The sequence below is a fragment of the Rattus rattus genome, chromosome 3 (assembly GCF_011064425.1).
Source record: "Rattus rattus isolate New Zealand chromosome 3, Rrattus_CSIRO_v1, whole genome shotgun sequence".
NCBI classification, from domain to species: Eukaryota; Metazoa; Chordata; class Mammalia; order Rodentia; family Muridae; genus Rattus; species Rattus rattus.
In genome coordinates, this window is record NC_046156.1 from 197,386,220 (window position 1) to 197,407,226 (window position 21,007).

Sequence of the window (21,007 nt, forward strand, 5' to 3'; positions counted from 1 at the left end):
TATGGCCACATGGGAAGAGACGCCCAACTGCATGTGCATTACCAGTGTTCTCTAGGGGGCTGAAAAGGTGATACCCACAGTAGGGGATTGGGTCTTGTAAAACCTCCCAAGGAAGTCTTAGGACTTCACCCATTCTTCTGGCCCGACAGAGTCCCGTCCCAGTATTTCAGGAACTTCATCTCAACAGACTAAGCACAGAACTCCAGAATATTCAAAATGGGTCAATATTTTTTTTTATCTTAATGCTAGAAGATTCTGCTGTGTGTCCTCCGTCCCCCCCCATGAGAACCGCATAGTGAGAGAGACAACAGAACTAAAGACCGATCAGCAAGAAACACAGTAGCGGGCCCTGCTGCAACAGCTGCCCCACAAGAGAGCTGAAACCCCCAAAGTTCCTCTGCTCCCCACGGTGCTGTGGAAGGGCACCAGTGAAGGAGGAGAAGCCACGGCTGCCTCCAGGCAGCGGCCCTCTTGGGTCCCAGCTGCAGCGAGCAGAGGCTTTTCCTGTCCTCTCCCTTGCTCTTTCCGCTGCTTCCTTTCCCCACCCCTCCAACAATAGCCCCTTCTTGACTTCTGTTCTGAGAGAGAACGGTGAGTCCCCAGCAAAAAGGAAACTCTAAGGATTCTTTCCGCAGGCTTTTCTAGATGAGGGGAGTGAGGTATGCGTCCTGGCTTCCCCCCTTTGGCTCCAATGCTGGACACAGAATCCAGAGACACTGGTCTGACATGGGATTTGTTGCCTCATGCTGGAGATTTCAAGAAGACCCTAGCAGAGCTCTCTCCCTCTCCCTCTCTCTGTCCTCCCTTTCTCTCCACCTTTTCTTCTTCCTTCCCCCTCTCATTTTTAGATGTCTTTTTCCATGCTGGAAATTAAACAGTATTATTTAATTGGTTCTCAGGCTGCTGTGAAGGCAGAACTCCTTTTTAGAGCATTGCGTCCCCAGATTGTCAACACTGTCAGGCCTTTGGGTTTCTCCCTGAGTTGCTTTGCTTCCCCACCCCAGATTTCTGTTGTCTAGAACTAGGGATCTGCCCAGGGTGACTCTAATTTTTGTCACCTAAGACACACTAGAAAACAATATCCTGGACTGGTGGACCCCGAGGACTGGGATCTTTGGGAAGGCATCTTTTTGCGTGTCAGTACCACAATGTGCACGGCAAAGGTTGCTCCAAGCTGAACAGATGAGAAACCGATCTAGGAACGCTGCTGTAAAACACAGTCCTATCGTCTTAGACGGAGTCGCAGTTAGCAGATGGTTTTATAATGCTGAAACTGGGGGCTGCACCACTCTGTATACCGCAGTGACCCCCATACCCTTGGTGCTGTCTGTATTGGACCTCGTAACAGAATTGTGTGGAACTGTGATTTGGGGTTTGATGGATAAAAGAGAGCAGCAGGTCTGGGATGGATCCTGAGGTTCCCCATTCCTAACAGGCTCTCAGGTGATACTCTGCTGAGGGTCTTTGGGCCACACTTGTAGGGCCCTGCCTGAAGGAGTGTTCCAGGTTTATCAGCTGCAGATGCCCTTCCCTTCTTACTAAGGGAGCTGAATGCTAGTGACATCGCTTTGGAGAAACTCCAGATTGAAGATGAAAGAGAAAGATCTGCCACTTACGGCAGGATTCTCTGATGCACGGGGAGCACTGAACAGGTCCCAAACCTGGTCAGGACTCTGCCACAAATATGATCTCTGGTTACGTCAGTTCTTGACTTGTATCCACAGACACAGGGAAGGAGGTCAACATGGGGCCACAATATATAAAGGAAAACAGGTGTGTGGACCAGAAGAGCCTTTGTGTGTGGCCCTGGGTCTAAAGAGACAGGGTTCATCGACCCAGAAAGATAGAGCTCTTTTTTTTTTTTTTCAGGCCCCGCTACAATATAGAAACCCTGGACACCATTGTCAAATGTAATGAATATCACCCCCAATCCCAACTTGCTGTTAGGCATTTGTATTTTCCACTCTAAATTTGCCAAATACCGGTGAGACTAGAAGCGGTCATTTTTGCCTGTCCCGACAGGCTTTGATGGAGGGAAATGCATTCAGCAAGGGTCTTCAATTTCTCTCCTGGATTCGCCCCCATGGTGTGCTGTGCTCTGCCAACCTCGGCCCTCCTTTAATTTGCATGCACAGCCCTGCCTTTCATATTCACAGGGCTGCGCTCATTCCCTCAAGACCGAATCCTGGCTCAAAGCTCTTCAGTCAAGGGAAAACAAATAGTCATTCTTTCTCTTGCCAAAAACAATTTGCTAACCCATCATCTGCCCAGAAGACAAACGGAAAATAAAAGACAACCGGTAGCCTCTCGGGGCATCTCTCTGATAAGTATTTATCTCCCGTGAGCAAGTAGGTGGCTTACCTGTCAGCGTGACCCTTTAATACATGTGCAGTGGCCCCATACACTGACAAATCCATAGAAGAAACCCATAGAATTCCAGTCAACTCAGTGTGGAGCTGCCAAGACAGCACCGTGGGGTTAGATAGACCTTCCCTTGGCCCAAAGCTTGACCTGTCTTTTCCTCCTTTTACTAATTAATTGCTTAATTTGTCATTACATAAAGAGCTCATTCCACTGGACACCCCACTCGTTTATAATTCATTTATTCACCAGATATTTGTTTTGCATCATTTTATGCTATGTGCTGTTCTAGGCCCTGATATGACAACCAACAGAGGCCAGTCCCTCTCTGTGATTCTCACCTACCGTCATCATTGACTTTATCCAGCCCTGTTACCTCCACACAGAAAACAGAGGTCCAAGCAAGTGAAGAAGTCTGATAAGGTATCGGGCAGGGAGTAGCAGAGACTGCACCAGAGCTTATGTGTTCTGGCTTCTGATCTGGCCTTTTTCTCCAGCGCTACCCCACAATGAAAGGCACCTTGTGCACAGTGGGGTGGGGTGCCCAGCTGGAATTTGTTCTTCTTAGGTTAGTTTCCAAATCAATCTCCATGGTATCAGAGCCGTTACTCTAATCAAAGAGTCTCCAGAACTCGGGCTCTAGGTGGTAAAGTCCGGCTCGTTTCAGTGTTACTTGTTTTGTTTTTGGAAAGTGGAGGGAAGTGGAGCTAAATAAAAGTATCATTTTTACTCGATGACCTAACAGACTTGTTGCTGGTAAAGTTTAAAGAGAAAGAGAAACAATAGTTGATTCACAGGGGCCTCCTCCCCGGCTCAGTACACAGACCCAGTGCTGGCTGACACCTTCCTATTGATGAATCTGTGAGAGCTTGCAGCTAGATGGTTAGGACGAGGGAACAGCACCCTGTGTCACTTCCACTCGCTCTTCTCCCCTCTAAGTTGTGGCATGGCCACCATCGTCTTCAGAATGACTGTCTGCAGTTTTGCACAGCCAGGGAAAAGGTCACGGCAGTGAAAACCATGAGCATGGGGAAGTGGGTGGAAGGAAGTACAGCTGTCTGCAGCATCTTTCAGCTCTCTTCCCACGTGCATCTAAGTGCAGAAGTTTGGTCCCAAAGGAAGCTTTTCCCAACAGTGGAGGCTGGAGTGCAGCTGTCACTACATGAGGCTAAGATCCACTGCACTTCTGCCTTCAAGACAGACGGACATTAGCATGTCCAACAATACCAGCCTCTTGTGTCCTGTGATTTCAAGGTTAGGAATATGTGTACTCGGTGTGTGCCCGACTTGAAAACTATAAGGAATAATCTCTTCTGACAGATCTTTGGTACAGTCTCAGAGCAAGAATAAATACACAACAGGGATTTAAAAATCTCTCAATTTGTCAAAGCGTGGGCCACCTAAGCATTAATAAATGACTGTGAAAAAGATCACAGCCAACAGTGGCCGTCTCCTGCGAGTTCCCGAGTATTGTGTTAACTGCTTCCTAGCCATAGTTTCCACTTAACCCTCAGAATATATTGCATTAATTCAGCTTTACATTTGAGGGACACAGACTTAGGTGAGAGCCCTGATCCAAACCCCTCTCTCCATCAGTAAATGATAAATTTGAAACTCAAGCTCAGGTTGTTTGGCTGTGTCCTGTCTTTCACACTCAGCTTGCTCTGACTTGAGTCGTGCATGCACACATAGCCCTGTGGGATACAAACCGTGCTGTGATCTAAGCAGTATTTAATTGAGCGTGAGGCAGGGGCTAGTGGAAGAATATATGCGTAACAACACACACCCTAAGTTCAATCCTTCACACCCCCCAAATGCAGATGACACGCTGGTAATTTAGCTATTGGTACCATTTTGGCAAACAAATTAATTAGCAAACTATTGTATGAGCTAGGTTCTGGATCGTTCCAAACTGGAATTTCCCATTCTATCAAAAAGGAGCCTATGATGTCCCTAAAGAAGAATCACTCTGGAAATTTCCACAAACGTCAACTCACTCTTTGGAGTTGAGGAGAAGATAGATTGAGCAGTGGTGACCCAGGCTGATGCTGCTGAAAGATTTTTCCCGAACCCCACCCCCACTCCCACCGTACCCAGCAGCAATCCTGGCAATGACCTCCCGACTCCCGGCTCCTTAGTCTTGGCTCCCAGGAAGGAACACAACAAGCACAGGCTCCCCACTTTTGCCTGGCTTGTCTTTAAATAGAGTGACCCCAAAGCTGTTTGTCCCCCCATTGCATGCCACCAGGCATGGCATTAATAACATCAGGAGAAATGAAACCGAAAGGAGCCAAGCAGGATTGCATGCTGCCCTGCATTTCTCTGGGGTCACAATTGGCGAGAACTGATACAAAATGCCCAAGAAGATCAGTCTGGGAAGCTGTTGCCTTGAGATGCATGAGGGTGTGGTGGCTGGGGCAGGTGGTGAGAGAGCTGGGCACCACGGGGAGATCTGGTCACCGCCAGGAGAGCTGGGCACCTCTAGGAGGGCTGGGCACTGCTAGCTACTACGGTTTCACTGGTTTGCATCCTTAAGGAGCAAATGCTATTCTGTTTCTTTCTTTTAACTTGTTTTATGGGGATTCTAGGAAAAGTTTCTTTTTCAAAACAAAACAAAACAAAGTATCTATGAATGGAACAAACCCTACATTAACCATCCAGTTCTTTTAGACTGTCTCGTCTTCATTCAGGTGACAGCTCCGTTTCAAATGAAGATTAATTACGCGATTGTGATTAAAGCACAATCTGGCCTAATTAATTTTAAAATGTCGAGTTTACTATGCTGTCCATACTCCGAGCATTTCAACCCATGTATACCATAGGGATGGAGGGTTTGAGATGGATGCATGGCCACTGCCTTCTACCCATCCAGCACCTCACTGGATTAAATTATTAATAGCAGCCATGCCACAATCTTGGCTTGACCTTGCTAACCTATTTTTGACAGCGTGATGCTGGCTCCTCTTGGCTTGCCACGGTAAAAGTTTTTTTAGCGTTATCCTCTCTGGCCGAAGAGCGCCAATGGGCAGCAGGCATTAAGCGCTGGTGGCACAGTGTGTCTGAGCCTGACTACCTTGCTGTGTTCTATTTGGCGCTTTAGAAGAGCAGGCTCTGGGTGACTATTTCTCAGTCGCATCCGTGGCTAAGCTTTTCACTCTTCCTGACACGAGCAATCAATCTAAATCTTCCCGCTCCAGTCACGCACTGATTTCCAACACTACAGTTCCGTGCCCTCAAATCCCTGCCTTCTTTTGGGTGGCACACGACACTCCACATTGACAGTGACAGTACATTAACATCTAACCCACACGGGGCATCTGTCTCCTGAGTCTCCCATACACAGCAGCATTATTCCAGAGAGGTAGTCCCTTCCTTTCCCTCCTACTGCAGGGGCAGAGTGACAGTCAGACATTAACAGTTCTCTTTGGGGAGATGGACTACAGAATGAGAAGTAAAAAAGCAGGAGAAGGAAACCTCAAGTCAGACAATATACCAAAGCCCCTCGGCGAATCACAGTTCTCAACAGACACCCCGAGAGGGTTCCCAGGATGCAGTCCTGGGAGCAGTGACCCCTCCAGTGGGGCACACCACATGTCCCAGTGGTTCCGAGTTAACCCAAGTTGCCTGTTCCAAAACAACTCAGGTTTAACACAGCGACCTCCTCAGCCCCCATCCAACTCCATCTCCACTCCTGCCAAGCCTCAGCCCTGCAAAACATTAATATTCTCTTCAGCAAAGAGGCTTGAGCCTACACTCTAGGCCACCCATCAGTCACACCTTTTGATTAAAGAGCAGACCAGGGAGGTGATTTCTGTGGAAGATGCCAGGTCAGCCTCCATCGCAAGGACATCGAAATGAAGAAAGAAAGGAGTATGTGGTCACTTACCAGCTCCTGAGGGCTGAGTGGCTGCAGCCTCACCGCTTTACCTGGTCTCTGGCTGTCTCTGTCTTTCCCTCTCTCTCTCTCTCCCTCTTTCTCTTGTGTACCGATTGCAGGGAACTTAAAGAACTCGCAGGGACAGTGTTTCAAATGACTTAAGAAGGAGAACAGGAACCGTACTCCGTTCTCTTTTTCTCAGATGAGTACCTTCGGGAAGAAGGAAGGAAGGGAGGGGAGAGGGCGGAAGTCAACAACCGTTCGCTTTCCTGAAAAAAAATAAGGAAACAGAAGATAGACATCTCATTTTCTCTTAAACAAAATGCTGGAAGGGGAGGGGGGAGAAAGAAAGAAAATCTTTACAAAAGTGAATTCCTCAACTATGCTCTCTACCCTGGGAGCGCTCATGACACGAAAACTCCTGAGTGGCCCTGTCCTGTCCAAACAAACGCAGGCTCTCCTGGTCGCAGCCTCTGGTATCTGGCTTGCAGAACTGACACAGCCCAAACGGAGCGAATCATGCCGTGTCAACTCTGACTCTCAGCTGGGGAAAGTTTGGGCTGCTGTGCTAACCAAGAGGGAACCTGCGGCCTTTACCAAAGGGCACAGTGACTGGCCACCCAGGCCTCTTGACTTTTCCTAGCTGCTTTGAGACACCAGCGTTGCTACAGTCCCTTGGCTGGCTCTAGATTCTTCAAGTTCCTCACAGTCAAACAGCAGATTTATGCAGTGCCCACTGAGCCCTGTGTACTGGGCCAAGTCCAGTTCCATCTTCGCTAGTGGACGAAAAAGGAAAAGAAGCCACTTTGGCACGGTGTTGCCAGCCATGGATAAATCCGACTGTTGTTTACATTGTCCTGTCCTTCTTGGATGGTCACCTCTGGAGGGCTGGAGGGAGGGTGTTAATTTGTTTTGAAAATGCTGTGAAACAGCTGGGGTCTTAGATAAATCGATCTCTGTTTTTGAAAGAGGAGGATAAAGCTGAGTGGGAGCAGAAAAGTGGGGTGAGCATCCTTTACTGAAGATGGCTCTTCAGTGGACAGGCCTGGGTTCTGTGAGCGATGATTTCACTGACAGAGGGAGCCGGGGCCAACTTATCTAATTATCTTTGTGAGTCTTGTACCCTCCATTCATTCATTTAAGACCATAGCCACCACAAACAGGATCCAGCAGTCGTGTGGTTCTTTGTGGTGGCACAAGAAACATTGGTCATAAGCCGCTTCCTCGATTTACTTGATGGTGAAAAAAAATGGGGTGGAGGTTATACCTCATGGGTTGCCATGGGAAAGGTGGGTTCACAGCAAGAGAGGGCTTGGTTCAGAGTCCATTATATGCTTTAACTGGGTACTATGGGCTACAATATGGAGTGCTTGTCCCACAGTTTCTGAGTATATCTCCATGTCTCTCTATCTGCCTGCCTGTGTGCCTGTCTGCCTGAACATGTGCAAGAGCAGAGAAACCATGTAAGAAGGTTGTCCTGAATGTTTATAAGAACGGGGCATACTTCTTCCCGACACTGACACACATCCAACTCTGGCATCGAGACTTCCATCATGGGTGAACCTGTCCCCAGAGGCGAGAGCACCGACAGCCAGCAAAACTAGCTCTGCCCTTCAGCCAGACTCACACAAAGCAGTGCAAGGCAAGCACTCAGCTGCCTCCTGGGCCCACTCCTGTGCTCTTGCCCTCTGCTGGCCTTCCTCTGCATCCTGCCTCTGCAGGGGGGAAGAGAAGGGAACTGGGAAGCCAGGGAAGCCAGAGCAGGACACCAGAGAAGGAAGGTGGCCAGAAGAGCAGAGGCCTTCAGAGGGGAGGCAACGGGGGCAACCTGGGAGGAGGCCTGAGGCTTTGGAGCATGGAAGCCTACCATACTAGGTGGGTCGTGGGAGAGAGGTGAGTGGGGAGCCATAGGGAGAGGGTGGGCATCTGTCATCGCACAACAGAGGGATGGGAAGAGACAAGAGTCCCCACAGTCGAGAAACCTCCATCACCTGAGCATCCAGTCACAGCCATGGCCCTTCCAGTTTGCTATTCTTCATGCAGACTCAGGCCAGGCCAGGCTGAGCGCCCACCCCAGGAGTCCAGTTCCAAGCCAAACGACTTCCCTTTCAAGTCTTCAGAATGTGGGGACTGTCACGTTGGACCGGATTGTTTTCTCAAAGCTAACTGACCCACCCAAGAGATCATGAACGGGGACAAGTACATTCAGTCCGCCGGGCTTTGATTCTAGCCATCGGCCTCTATTGGGCTTCAGGGTCGCCCATGGGGCTCCCTGAGGTTGCTCCGTGCAGACACCAAGCCGTAACCTGGCTGCTAGAGGCAGAAAGACTTCTTCCTCTTTCCCTGCACTGCCAGTCATATAGAAAGTCACCTATGAGTCTCATCCAATCCCCCACCGGGTCTCAGAAACTGAAAATTCCTCGGTCCCTCCCATTAGGCCTCCCGAGAGAGATCTGAGCTGGGCCCTAAGCTCTTCTGAATCCTACGAGGAAGAAGGAAATGGTCACTTGTGCCAAGCCAATGTGAAGAGGCATATGTGGCCTGGATGTAACTTGGGGATAGACCCCCTGCATAACCACATAGATTGTTATAGAGATCCCTGGAGCTGGCTAGAAAGGGCTTCAGGCCCATGGGCCTGGGAAAGAAATAACGATGGGGCACAAGTAGTAACCTAGCAACCCATCACGCCCAACCTGCTCTCTCCTCATGTGCACACAACTCATCACAGTTCCCCAATTCTACACCATCCCAACTTGGGCATCTCCAGCTATCGTGACAAGAACTCCGGGGCTTTCTGTTCACTCTGGTAGTGATTTAGTTCGGGAGATGGTGAGCCAGTATTAAAACAGAGCGTATATTATGAAAAGTATTCCAAATGCTTCATGTACTGGCCAGAGAAAGTTCAGAAATCCATCTGTCTGAGTGGTCAGCGTTCACAGCCAGAAGCAGGGCTTTCCTGTTCCTTCGACCACACCCATCTAACAACAGGTCTGCATCACTTTTGAAGTTGCATAAAATATGAAGGTGGCTTTTGTTTATCTGCTCGGGGGTTTCTCAGCCTTGACGTATGCATGAGTCCTCCCCAGCGTTGAGTGTGTGCACAGTTCATTCCCATCTCACTGCTGCCTGGTACTTCAAGTTGGGACTACACCACAATTTACATGTCTGCTTCCCTGCAGATGGACTTTTGAGTCATTTTCTAAGTTACAGCATAACATCTGTCCCTAGCATATGTCTTCTGAAAGGTCAGAGGTGGGACTCATTTCTCTCTGGGAAGACATTCTGCTCCAGTGACTCAATATTTTGTTGGTTAATAGTTGGTTGATCTCCCTTGGTATCCAGTTCCTCACGCATGGGATACGTGATAGTCAGGGTTTCTTTTTTTTTTTTTTTTTTTTCGGAGTTGGGGACTGAACCCAGGGCCTTAGGGTTTCTTTTTTAATCATATCAATTTGTTTTGAGGACATGAGGATACTTTGGAGATGTTTGCAGGGTGCCTGAGAAGCTTGAACAAGATATCAGGGTGCTGTTGTTATGTCCTGTAGGATCCTGGAGAAGGTGGTTCTAATCTCCAGCCCCATGGCGTAGACCTAATATCCTCTTGGGGTTCTGCAGATAGTGAGCCTCTCTTGACCTTTGGGTTCTGTGTAAATATGCAGAGTTCTGCCATTTTAAAGTGCTGATGGGTTGGTCGGATGCCCAGCCTGGAACTACCTTGAGCCATCCAATGTCTCATTGGCTTATTGTCTTTCTCTTGCCAAGCCATGATGTTTTTTTTCAAAACCCAACTCCCAAAACAACTAAAACATCCATTTCTTTCTTCCTTTCTTAGTTTTAGTTTTTTGTTTTGTTTGCTGGAAAAGTGATATGAAGGACTCGTTTGAACAAGTTATTGGGGGAGGAAGTCTATCATATGCATCCAACACTGACCATGCACCAGGGGATAGCACTGTTGGCTTTTGGCAGTCAAGCCCTGTAACATAGGCACTGCTGCTGTCCATCCCTCTGTGTTTGAGAGCATGTGACTCTCAACCAGTAACATCTCAGACCCCATGAATTCTGACTCAGAGTTCCAGTTTTAAGCCATGGAACCCAACAGTTTGACCCTCTACACAAGCAGCGCCTATCAAGTAGCACAAACACAACACATGGTCCCTAAAATTGAGGAAATTATGGTCTGTAGTACACAAGCAAAAAAAAAATGCACAGCTCAGACGCTCACTAGGTGTTTGTCTAGTGAGCAAGTGTGAGCTCCAGAAGGCTCCAGGCTGTGAGTGACTAATGGGCTTCTGGGTTTTGTAGTCTGGTAGAGGAGAGAGATACATTAAGCAAATTAAACAAGTCGTGCCTGGATGCCTAACCAACGGTCATTCCTTAGACAGAGAGTCTTTTCCAAGGAAATCTGCTTGCCAACAGAGGCCCCAAAAACAAGCAAAGTTGATGAGGTGAAACTCTTAGTGGGGCAGCATGGTGGGTCCGAGTGTGGACTTTGTACTTCGTCGCAAGAAGGATGGAGCACCGTCAAAGCCGTCACCGGAGAGATGGGATTGCCACACAGGAATTTCTGAAATACTAGCTTGGTCACTGTGCAAAGGTGGGAGGTGGAGGGGCAAGAGCGGATGTAGATGGGCAGGTGTACAGGTTACGTTGATGGTCCTGGTGAGGACTAGGAGAAAGCAAGATGGGCGTGCTAATATCCAGACACAGGAGAACCATGACAGCTTAGAGATGGCTTGGTAGGTTGTAAGACAAGAGAAAGGAGTTAGGCCATGTGTGGTGCGAATGTAAGAATCTTATGAATGCCTGTCAAATAAGGACATCCACCATAACTCTAATTCCATCCCTGTTCTCAAAACGGATACTTAGCCTGCCTATGTTCTGCTCCAACCTCCCACCTGCTTGCTGTCTCAACCGCCTCGATATGTATTCTTATGCCTGGGCTTATCAATCCCCACCCAAGAGAGTTGTACGCACCCAGTGCTGTCATCAGAAAGCAATGAAGCATCCGGAAAGGCGGTGAGTTGGAGTGATGCATTGAAAGTTGGTGATCCATGTTAGAACCAAGGTTGACATTTTCTAAGCAGACTCTGACCCATTGTTTAGAACTGGAGATACATAGATACTGTAAAAATTATTTGAGACTAAGAAAACAAACAAACAAACAAACAAAAAACAAAACAAACCAACCAACAAAAACAAGCTCGGTTTCCCTGACCTCCCAAATTACTTACTAGGTCCTCAGGAATTAGGAGCCAACACTAGAGGCTCACACCTTTAACCCAGCACTCGAGAGCCAAAGGCAGGCAGATCTCTGTGGGTTTGAGGCTGACTTGACCTCCAGAGCTAGTTCCAAGACAGCCAAGGCTACACAAAGAAGCCCAGTCTGGGGAAACCAAACCTCCCTGCCAGGCCCAAATCCACAAAGAAGCATGGGGGTGGGGGGATGCTTCCCTACACACCGAGCAAACTGCATCAGACAGCAGTGCCCTCTGATTCGCTTAAATCCTGACACCGTCTGCACAGAGAAAACATTTAGTCCCCCGAGTTGTGAGCCCAGTCCCGCATTCCAGGTACCAGTTAATTGCAAAGCGGAGGGTAGTTCTTGTACGTCTTTAACCAATTGACTATAAACTGGGTTTCTCACAGCCCTTTCCTCGGCTTAAATAATTTGACAGAGCAGCCTTCGGAACTCAGAAAAGCACCAAGCTCTGTCTGTCTACTGCTTTGCTATGGAGGATGTTACAGAGGATTCGTATGAAGCCAGACGAAGACGGGTAGGAAGGGATTCGTAAGAATGAAATAACTCTTCCACCCACTCTGGGCACACCGTCGTCTAGGAACCTCCATGGGAGGCTACCTGGGAGCTCTCAAACCCCACAGGAGCTCGTTTATATGACTATGGTTAAATTATTGGCCACTGATGAACAACTGGGTCTTCAAGAAGAATTTTAGGGTATACACTCAGGAAACTGGAGAAGATATATGTACACACACACACACACACACACACACACACACACACACACACACACAGACACACACACACACACACACACACACACACACACACACACCTACCTAGTACGCAATATGAGCTAGCATGCCCCTATCTGCATCCTACAGCCACTGTGTGTACTGTCAAGCCAGAGGTTAGTGTTCATGCCCTCCAGTATTCACACGTGTAATTCAGAAGCGCCAACCCCAAGGTCTTCTTCCAAGGTCTCGAGGCCTGTCCTCTCCTTACAGGCTTTCCGTGAGCATCCCCAGATCTTCTACATCTATGCCACACCAGAAACAAGAAAAAGCTTCTTTCCCAGACACTAAATCACCTGACGGCCCTGTGTCGCTGTCTTTCCATCCATTCCATAGTCTCTATTTAGTTGTTCCAGACAGAAGGCACAGAGGGAATTAGCACTGAACCCTGGCAGGATCCGGGCCTCGAAAGCTGCCTGGCTTGTTTGCGGCTCTGAGCTCTCTTCATCAAGCCTTGTCATAGCAACGCCTATTTGGAATTTCAAGACCTATGAACTAACCCCAGAACCTTGTCCCCAGAGAAAGACCCAAGGTCACTGATTCTCTGATAAGACTCAACTCCCGGCTGAGTTTCTCTTCTCAGTCTTCTGAGACTCAGTTCTCAAGGGCCAGGTTCCTCTCTTCCTCAAGCCTATCTGTGGCCTCATTAGCTCTAGACTCTATTTGAATGAGATGCAAATACTTGAATGAGTCGAGCAGCTAACACAAATGTGTAAAATAGCACTCATGTGTAATAGGAGAGGGTATGATGGGCGCGAGGTCAACTGAAGGACCGTGACCCACCAAGGATGCTCTGTGGAGGACACACCCTGGGGGGAGGAGACCTTGCTATTTAAAAACCAAAAGACAGAAGCAAGAACTTCTGCGTGGCGTCTCTTCCAAACTGTTGACCGCAAGTAATTTCTTTAAATATTATGAAGCTATCACTCATTTTTTTGTAGGCGATAATAATGAGAAGGTGGTTTCGATTTAAAAAGTATGCATTAGAATATTAACAGATAGAAAGAATGCTATTTGGGGCTGCTGGGTAGATCGCTCAGCGGTGACGAGGATTTGCGCTTGCAGAAGGCCCCGTGTTCAGGTCCCAGCGCTTACACAGCAACTCACTAGCATCCACAATTCCAGTTCCAGGGGACCTGACACCTTCTTCACTTGACTTCTGTGTACACCAGGCATGTGCACATACATACATGCAGACAAAACACCCATCCACATGAAATAAATAAATCTTGTTTTAAATAAAAATGCTACTGTGCCTGTAGTGTGTTAAAAACTCTCTAAGAAAAAATAAATTCTACATGTAAATGAACCTAAGGATAGTCTTGTAATATGCCTACAAATTTTTTGATACTATTTTATTTGCTGGAGAACGCCTGATTCCCCATCCTTTCCTTGTGGCAGTACTCTGTGGTTATTTTTTTTCTTAATGAAAAAGAATTAGGTTAAAGTGACAGTGAGTGACTTAGGGGACAAGGTCATTAAAGGCACCAGGGTGTCTCCCGTCCTATTGCTTGCTCTGGGGAATCGGCTGCTTGTCATAACACCCGAGCTCTGTGGAGCACATGGAGGACAGTAGAGGCCATCTGCTAGCTGCCCTAGTGCCTTCAGGTGTCAGCAGCCCTTCCAGCCCCTGCCATCCCCATCGTACCCTCATGAGAGATTCCGAGACAAAACAGCCACACATTTTAAATTCCTAATCGACAGAATCTAAAAGATAACAATTACTTATTATCCCCATCCACTTGCTGCTGCTGTGTGTAAGAAGAAGTTCATTTAGTTCAGTTCTACTGACTCTAAGTGGGAGCTTAGGCAGCTGTAGTTGACAATGACCTTTCTCTGGCCTGACAGAGGAGCGGAAGGACAAGCAGGGCACTTGTAGGGGAGACAGAACACTGGTGACGTCTCAGTTCGTAACGGCCCAATCTTGAGGTGGCCGATGCAGTCCTGTGAGAACAGCATTAGTGGATTCATGGAGGCGGACGCCCCATGACCTCGTCACTCCTAAAGGCCCCACCACCTGTTGTTGTCACCACACTCAGGACTAAGTCTCCAACACGTGAGTTGAGGGAATATATCCAGGTCACAGCACCGTTGTTTGGCTTTCCTTGCTGTTGCTTTTAAGCACCAAGTTTCCATTCAATTCACTACACAGCAGAAGATAAACTAATACAGTAAGTACCCAGGAGGCTTCTGGCTTAGAGCTTTCAGCTCTGCCTTCCTAAACCAAATATCCCGGCCGGGTCTCTTCATCGGCTCCTCTCGAAGTCTGACTCTGACACTAAGCAGAACGGCTAAGCCATTGCATCCTGAACGCCAACCAAGGGAGGTGGAGCTCAGCCTCTTCAGAGTTTTCAAATACACGACCTATGAGACGACAGTTAGACGCAGTGGGGGGACCCTTGGAAGATGACAGTCCACCATTCCTGTCGCCTTCCCGCTGCTTTGCCTTCCCTCCCTGCCTCTGTGGGGTCGGGGAGGGTGGAGGAGACGGCTAGGAGAGTTATTTTTAAGCGTCTTTTCTTGGTAGGTTCTACATTGTGACAGAATTATTAATCTGCCTCATAACAGTACAAAACACACACCTGTCCCATGTACACCAGTTAATATGCAGAAAGTTAGACATCAGGAATCTGTCATTTTGTAAGTTGGGGAACAATCTGTAGAGACCTTTGTTCAAGGGCTCATGTTACCGTATTACTTAAAAGCGAACAGAGACAGCAGAATGTTAAGTTTCGTGGGAGTTGAACTGGGTCCTCTGTCCGCTGCCAGGAAGTCACTTCTGGTCACAAGCTGCTCCGTAGCCATTTGTTGAGTGATTGACTGGATCAAAAATTAAAATGACACCAGAGAGAGGAGCTGAAGTAGAGCTCTGTCCTGCAGCCGTTTTCCCCGATCCGTAGATCCCACTCCTGAGGTATCACTGGTGCCGAGCCACCTGTGTGGCAGGCTGAGCCTCCTCTAGAAACAGTGTTAGGTCAAGTAGTGGGGAGGACTAGACTAGACACGCTCAGATCTGCCTCTGCCCCCGTCTTTCCTGCTCTGGCCATGAGGCCCCGGCAGAAGACACCACTATTCTTCCGTTCTTATTTCTTCTTCTTCCAGCCTTAATATCACAGGTTTTGTAACTCTGGCCCAGGCTTCCTGCAGAAGGCAAGTTGCCACTTGTGCAGGACTTTGAAGCTAACAAACGGGAGCCCTTGGAGCTATGTGACCAGAGGCACATAGCTTGGCAGGTGACCCGCTATGACTGATGTTCAAAGTACCTGTCAGTGAATGGGAGGTGGCCCGCACAACGGAGCCGGCCAAAAATAACGCCAAGAGGTGAAGAGAGAAACAAGAAGAAGAAAGAGTCAGCCACAGCAGGGCAGCCTCTGGGGTCACTGTGTCTCCTCCGGTCTAACCTCCTCCTTCCCTTCCTCCACCCAGTCCTCAAACGACCCCTTTCTTCCTCCTCCAAAAGAAAAGTTGAAAGCTTTCTTTTGGGAACAGAGAGGATTGCCCAGACTTCTGCTGTTTACCTTTGGTAGGACAGCCATTGGTGGCAAGTTCAAACACAGGAAAAGACCTCTGGTTACAGGAAGAGCTGCAGACGGGCTGGGAGGCTGCTCTTGGCTGTGCTGGGTCCTTAGGCTCCAAGGTAGTGTTCAACTCTGGGATCTGACAGCAGTCCCTTGTCGTGATTGACACCAGGCACCCAGTATACAACCATTCCTTGGATTATTTCCTTCCCTTAGGGTTACTGCTAAAAGATAATGCTACTGAGAACTGGAGAGGTGGGATTGGGGTAAGGATGAAGACAGCCTTACAGTACAAACAAAAACAACATTACCTTTCCGTGTGTGTGTGTGTGTGTGTGTGTGTGTGTGTGTGTGTGTGTGTGTGTGTGTGTGTGTGTGTAGTGTAGTGTAGTGTAGTGTGATGCTGGGATCCCAAGTCATGCTTCTGTAGCAAATGCTTTTGCCACCCCCATCTCTCCAGACTTTCCCGATCTCATTGAAAATGTCATCACAAAAAAATAACAAATTTGGGAGTTAGCGTTGACAGCATGCTATTTCTTTTCAATCACTCAAATGGGACTCCATTTACTAAGGAGGCCACAGTCATCAAAACGGGTGACAACCCGGGGAAACTGACTTCTCTGTAGCTCCCCCAGAGCCGTGATTTGTTAGAGAAAGGTAGGGAGGGTCTGCCTCCCAGCAGATCAAAGCCCCTGCTCAGGAAGCCTCCCCAGACGGAGGAGGGATGCAACAAGCTGCAGAGGAGGGAAGGGAGCCGACTGAGAGACAAATGCTGTGAAGTAATCAGAACCTTCTGGACTTTCCCCACCCCGCCCCAATTTCTTTCCTCTGATTCCATTTCAAAAAACCCCCTGGCTCCAAGAAGCACAAGACTTTCTGGATAGGTCATTTTCAAGCCAATCACGAGGATCTCACTTCTCTTTCCCTAGTCTCTCTCTCTCTCTCTCTCTCTCTCTCTCTCTCTCTCTCTCTCTCCTCTCTCTCTCCCTCTCTCCAGGGTTTCTCTATGTGGCCCAGACAGACCCCCAACTCACACTCCTCCTGACTCAGCTTCTCAGATGGTGGGAATCACTGGCCTGTGCCGTCCTTTATGATTCTGAATTTAATTAATCACTACTCTGTCTTCCAACCAGCCTCACAGCTTCCTGTCATCCCAAGAAGGCATTCCTCCATCAGAATAGAAGTGAAGAGCTGTGACTGTCCTCCCCGACCATGCTTACCTGATGCCCATCTGACCCCGCACCATTGGTGTCATAAGAAGCAGTGATTTATTTCCACTGACCCATTCAGAAAACGTGTGCAGTATTTCGTTCGAGGTGGAGGACTCCTATATTGCTTTAGACTTTTGCCTTAGCTTGTATTTTAGCAATTCACTCCAGATATCTCCCCTTTCTCCCATTTTGCTTGGGATTTTTCTCTCCTTTAAGACGATTTTTTAAAGATTTTATTTGATGTCGATGAGTATCTTACCTGAATGTGTCTGTGACCACTGTGTACAGTGTCCTTGGAGGTCAGGCAAGGGCATCAGTGTCCTTGGAGGTCAGGCAAGGGCATCAGAGTCCTTGGAACTGGAGTTACAGACGGTTGTGAACGGCCATGTGGATGCTGGGAATCAAACCCAGGTCCTCTGGGAGAGCAATCAGTGCTCTTAATCACTGAGACCTCACTTCAGGGCCCTCTCCTTGTGTTGCTAAGGGCATCTTTCTCTACAGGTGGATATTTTCCATTTCAAGTCAGGTGAATGCTCCAAGAGCCCTTGAGCTCTTCCCTGGAAGCAGGCACAATGTCATGTCTGCAGTGTCGTGCTTTGAATACGCTGTCCCAATTGGCTTCTCACTTCCCCCTGCTTTGGAAACCTGTGGAACCTTCTGGAAAGTGGGGCTTCAGTGAAGGAAATGGGTTGTGTGGGTCTTGGGAATCATGGTCCAGCTCTGCTTCCTGCTCTACGGAGATGCAGCAAGTTGAGAACTCCAAGACTGGGGGCTACCCTCACCTCCATGCTTTCTCCGATACGAGAAACTGTGCTCTCAAACCATAAGCCACAATAAACCCTTCCTCTCCTGAGTTATTTCTCGTACTTTAAATCCTTTGTGCACGAGCAATGGTTGAGAAAAGCTGAAAAGTTCACAGTCGTGGTGTGAGAATGGAAAACCAAGAAGGCTTTCCTCAGTTTCTAGTCATTGAAGACGAGGAAACCTTGGCCAGTCTCACATGAAAGGTACCCAAAGAAATGGATGAAAAGACCTTTCTTAAAGCAGTGAAATATTAACAAGATAGTGAGGGTTTACAAAATGAGAAGCTAGATGTGGAAAAGCCAGAAAACGAGACTAGCATTCAAACTGGATTTCACCCTATGGGCATTTACCATTCCTTACAAAACTGGTTAGTAACTCAACTGTACTTCTGTGGGATGCAGGTGCCAGTGAGAAAAAGCCAAGAGCCACTGTCCACCAAAGGTGAGGACTCTATTCAGCCACCAGACTTAACGCTGTCATTCCAGACAACATGAATTGTACATAGGCAAGTTCCTGAAAAGAATGTCTGTCCTGATTTATATTACAGAGGTGGCCCAGAGACCCACTAACCTTGGCCTTGGTTTGATCTGTAATTGGAATGCCTCAAGAATTTGTTGGAAGAAAAGGAAAATCCTCTTGGGGAAAAGATGCTATCGTGCTCACAAGTACTTTAAAACACGAGTGTCAGGAATAACCATTCAAACACAGATACAGACGCAGTGAGAAAAACAAAACACAACAGAAATAGCAGGCAACACAAACAGACCCAAGAGTGCTGGAGAGGGCAGTTACTGGGATTGTTAGTCACCAACTGTAAGTTAATATAAAAACTGATGAAAGTCATAAACCCATGGATCAGGAACACTAACATGTCCACACACAGCCCTCCCAGATATAACATAGTGAAGCCACAGGAACTGATAGTGTGTCACACTAGGGAGACCATGTTGCCTTCGAAAGTGTAAAGTAGCTCATTTTTCAAAGTCAACAATGGAGGTTAAAAGGCAGCAAAACTATGTAAGCTGGGGTGGGGATTTAGCTCAGTGGTAGAGCGCTTGTCTAGCAAGTGCAAGGCCCTGGGTTTGGTCCCCAGCTCCAGAAAAAAAAAAAAAAACCTATGTAAGCAAGCTGCACAGTGAAAGAAAACAATCCTAAAATTCTAGCATCAGAAATTCTATTGGAAGTTCTGGACTTAAGGGAGAAATGAAAGGACCCAGAGGAAAGGCCCAAAGTACAGGGCCCAAGATGCAAAAAGAAATAAAAGAAAATAAAAGAAAAACAAAATGAAAGGATCTCGTACAACTTTTAAAAAATGCATGTACGCTGACAAATAGCAAATTAGTTGAGATATAAGTGAACGGTGTTTAAAGTTTCAATATTACTAAACCTCACAGAACAGTGTTAAGATTGGTATCTGGTGGTTGGGGATTTAGCTCAGTGGTAGAGCGCTTGCCTAGGAAGCGCAAGGCCCTGGGTTCAGTCCCCAGCTCTGAAAAAAAGAAAAAAACAAAAAACAAAAAAAAATAGAACCAAAAAAAAAAAAATTGATATCTGCTTAACATTTGGGTAAGTTGATGCAAGGTTAAGATAAAGTATTAGAAACTATAATTTTAGACTAGCTACCAAAACCAGATAATTCTAAAATAATAAAATTTCTTTAAAAAATTAAATAAATAGAAGAGAAAAAAATAATACTTTAAAAATTTAGCCAATCCAGAATGAGTCAAGAAGAGAGGCAGGGAGGGGGGATGGTAAATGAGGAAGCACATTCGGAATCCCCAAATAATATGACGGACTCAACCTCCAAGACACAAGTAATTACATTAGATGTAAGTGGGCTACGAGTACTCCTCTTCCTAAGTAAATGCACAGTTGGGGGCTGTGGGTAACCACGAGGGTGTCCCTTGGGTTAATGGTAGGTGGTGTAAATTCCAGTCCTCAGCTAAGCATCAATAGAACATGGGATTCTGAGCAGTACCCACCCAGGAAATGATGTCATTAGGTTGGATAGTGAGTGGGCCTCAGCCCATTCTTTCCAATTTCGAAACTGTACTTAATGACCTCTATTAGAAGGTCTTGGTCTCCTGCGAGCAGGAGTTGGTTATGTTCCCAGAAGGAAAGGGCGCCCTCTGCTGAGAGAAGATGGAATTATTTTAACTTCAGAGAAAGCACCTGGGATGGAGTTTGGGAGAGGGGGCTGGGAGAAACATTGCAAAGACACCATCCCTTCTGAGAGAGGTGAAGAAAGGCGATCTTCGCGTGGTTTTATTTCCCCTGGACATGGACCACATCTGGATGTGACCCTTAAAACGGTCCAGTCCACTGACTTTGAGTTGTGCCGGATGAGAACAGAGTGGGAACATGACAAGAATGTATGAGGACACACTGAGATGCTATGTCGATAACCTGCACTTCAAACCTTGGACACCTCACATCTTTATTCTTATTCTACTCTGAGTGGAGATTACGTCTTATGGACTGGAAACCTGCTACCTGATGTTACCTGCTTCCAAATGACCTACAGTGAGAGAGAAGGTCACCTAGTCCAGTGACGATGGATACCAACAAACATGAGTGATACATATGCGTTCGAGTGTTTTAAGTGACCACATTAGAAAGATATTAATTTCAATTAAATATTTGATTCAATACAGCGTATGTTAAAATATCACCATTTAGACATCAATCAGCACAAATCTTGAAGAGAAGCTTTACAACCACTTTTGCCTTAACACTTCAACATCATTACCTTTAACACACATCTCGATTCAGACTAGCCAGCTATCAGGCACTTAAAAGCTGTGTGTGGCTAGTGGTTGCCCATCTAGACGGTTCTCCGCAGGCCCAAACGGCATAGCAGTTGCCCTGGACACTGCTGCATCCAGGGTTAGCAGTGAATGAGCAGGGTGCAGTTTGCCTGGTCAGCCTTGCATGCCTGGGAAGCTGGGCTGTGCTCACATTTCAGCCACGTCAGAACTTCTCCCAGAAACACCCAGGGTTGGGAGTGTGCCCAAGTCACTTGGCAGGCCTCTTCTCTGGCAGTGGATTATTCTGGAGCGACTGTGTCTTGTCCTGCCCACAAGCTGCAGTCATGACTACACTTGTTATCATAAGTAGAAACAATCTTGCCTCTCCGTTCATTGTCAGTTTACGCGGTTTTAAAGTGGCCTGGGAGAAAACAAGCCTTTTAGAGCGTGTTCGAG